The 3,405-nt window shown below is 36.2% G+C and overlaps 1 pseudogene; it reads left to right on the top strand.

The window, feature by feature from the left end:
- Positions 1-3,405, top strand: part of LOC101573748 — an 81,946-nt pseudogene that overhangs the window by 1,776 nt on the left and 76,765 nt on the right.

Consider the following 3,405-nt stretch of genomic DNA (forward strand, 5'->3'; position numbering starts at 1 on the left):
CCCAGTAAAATTGCCATATTGCACTTGTCCTGATGAGGTTTGAATGGTAAATAAATTGTATATTCACTTTTAAAAAAGCAATTGTTCTTTCCCTTTAGCCTATTTAAATTTTTTCTAATAATCTATAATTTTTCAAAGTTATACATGAAGAATAGGAAAGTGTTTTACCTGTGGCTGGTACAAATCAATGAAATCATATCACAAGTAATAAGGGATCCTTTTCCCCCCATCAATGACTTGTGAATTTTACTGTAGCTTTTTTCACAGAAGCACCAGTAGAGACATCCTTCTTCTCCACTGTCATCCACAGTGTGCACATAGACAAATCATGAGGCTTCTTGAATCCTAGTCCGTCTCCCCTGTGCTGTGCCCTGCAACTTAAGGCACAGACTCTCGTAGTCTCGTTGAGCCTTGGAGAGACTGAGTTTACTAGGATTATAAATGTGTCAGTCTGATGTCTTTACTGTCAAGAATTTGCTCATGTCAGTCCTAGACATCTCCAAATTTCAATGACGTTAAACGACAAAAATACATTTCTTCCTTACACGACATTTCCATTGGAAGTCAATAATGAGTGGGAAAGTGGCACTCGCCCAGAAAGTAGTCTGATGGAGAATCTTCTAGTGTATGCTGTGTGTGTGCCACTCACAGTACATAATTTCTACTTTCTGAACTGTCAAGGTCGTTTCTGCCCTGGGAATGTCATGCTTCACTCGCCATTCTTTTGTTTTATTTTATTTATTTTTATTTTAGGGAAGGGTCTGCAGGGTATTCAGGGTCTCGCTACTAGATCGGATTCATAGTGATCTGCCTGTAATCCTAGCTCTTGGATTACAGAGCTGGTATTTAATTATTGTTAATTTTTTTGAAATATTTTTCTCCATATTTTTGAAAAAGAAAAACTCATGCTTTGAGGCTTTTGGTATTCAGAAAGAGACCAATACATACTACATTTGAAAAAAAATTGTTGATAATTACCTCAAAAAAGAGTTTTTAGCCAGAAGTGTAGGAGAATAAACATTACAATTTTCATTGCATCCACAAGAACAGATAACTTAAGCAAATTTCATTGTCCAAAGTCTCCTCAGTTTTATCTTTCAGACATTAAAGTGAAAGCTATTTTTCAGTTTCTAGCCAGGTAGTTACCAAAACCTGCGATTCTCTCCTTCTTTTTATTCCCCTACTATGACAAAAGTCAATTATTTCAGGATTTTAACCTATATATTGAAGTAGTTTGTGAGATGGTATAAATTGTAATGAGCAAAGGCTGCTGAGGTTCCTCTTTCTTTTTCTTTTTAGAAGTATAATTTGCTAGGTATGTTACTTGCCTCCAACATTGTACTAGACAGCAATCTGTCATTCATTGCATGAGCCTTCCTCTTCAGTCCTTCAAGAATAGCTTTTGCATTGTGGCCACGTGGTCCGCAGTTGATTTTGCTACAGTAGCGTCTTTTATCAGGGTACTCAGTTTTGTATTACTAAAGAAGGATGGAGTTATATACAGTAATTATACATTTCAAATTATCTGCAGCTCTCTAATAAAATTAAATTTCTTATTAATTAATCAAATATGAATAGCAAAGATTTCTGTCAGAATGGTACAGTAAGCACAGTCTTAGACATTGCTAGTTGCCATGGAAAAGAAAATAGTGGATTTTGTGTAAAATATGTTTAAAAGTAATTAAATGCTCAGGCTCAAAGCCACACTCACATTTCCTAAATTTAATCATAGAGCTATAATGAGCATAAGACAGCCGACATATGTAAACCTAACATTTGACTGGAAGGAAAAGAACTTGAAAAGTCTGGCCAAGAGATGCAGACATCCGTTCTGAGTGCCCCTGAGAATGGCCTGAGCCATGTATTGTTGCTATTTATTTATTTATTTATTTATTTATATTTTAGGGAAGGGTCTACAGGGTGCTCAGGTTCTCACTACTGGATCGGACTCATAGTGATCCACCTGATTACAGCCTCCCAAGGGCTGGGATTACAGGCGTGCGACACCACACCCAGTCTCAATTGCCAGTTCAGCGTGCCCCGAGGGCAGAGCCAGCACGGCAGACCCAGGGATAGAACCCGGCTCCTGTGCCTGCTTGTAGGTGCTTTAATCCGCTGAGCTATTTGGCTGGCCATTCTGAACCACGTATTGGCAGAAATGAGGAAGGATGTCACTGAGGAGCCCGTGTGATGCTCGAGTAGATTGCGTAGTGTGTGTTGGACTCTGCTAGCACTGGTGCATTAAATACAGGATGTGGAACACCTAAAGGCTTGCCTGAAAACAGCAAAGTGGGAGTCCTCTGGGATAAGCAAAAGTGACAAAGCTCAGTGCAGCAATCACAGGATACACTGATTTGGCAACATTATCACAGAAGTAACGCATCTAACTGTAGCTGCCACAAACCATCGTCTCAATAATCAAACTCAGTGTATGCAAATGTTCATGTAAGTATCAAACGTCTACTAGACTTACAACACTATTTCATAATCATATTAGGGGGCATCACTGGTAACTTGGTTGCTTACCATGAAAAAGGTTCTAGGTTTTATTCTCAGCTCTGCAAAACATAGCATTAATGGGCGTTTAAGGACCAACACTTCAAAGTATACTTATTATAAAGAAAATGACTTTAATAGGATTCATGAGTCACTTAATAAGAACTGCATTGTTTTGGTAAAGTATAACATTATATTCTAACTCTTTACTTTTTTCTTATCATTTCTAAACCAATTATCCATAGATTTTATACAGAATGAGAATAACCATTTGATAGAAACCAGAACTTGAGAAGGTCTCCACAATGTACAAGGACTTGTAGATTAGAGTTTGGGTAAAATGATACAGATGGCTACGTATGCACTGCGCATTTACTTTGTTATAAATCTAGAATTAACTTATTACTCCATAATCATTACTTTCTGGAAGAAAGATTTTTACAATTCAATAACATTTCATTAAATGGCTGAAGTATGTAATTTATCATCATTCAGATGGGAAATTCTAATTAAAGCCAAAAATAAGTATTTAAAAATCTATCTGAGTTTCAGTAAGAATCATAGTTTACTGCAGTTGATTCATTATATATTTTTATGTAACTTCAATATTTTGCAATGGGGCTGTGTACTTTGCGTATTTGTGCCAGAGACCCTTCATTTTACTTGTCCATTGTAATTTGAAAAGATATTACTAGAAAATTTAAATATTTCTACAGTATTCATAAAATTAATTTAAAGTAAGTTTCCTTTCCTATAGGCATTTCAAGTACTCAATACTGTAAATGTTTCTTTACATGAAATGGAGCTATACTTTTTGCCATTATGGAAAAATATACGCCATGGCTCCACTCAATTTCATTTATTTTTCAATGTTTTCTCTGTCTTGGTATATTGGTTACGGTTAGGCTT

This window comes from Octodon degus, unplaced genomic scaffold (genome assembly GCF_000260255.1).
Source record: "Octodon degus isolate 3935 unplaced genomic scaffold, OctDeg1.0 scaffold00084, whole genome shotgun sequence".
Lineage (NCBI taxonomy): Eukaryota > Metazoa > Chordata > Mammalia > Rodentia > Octodontidae > Octodon > Octodon degus.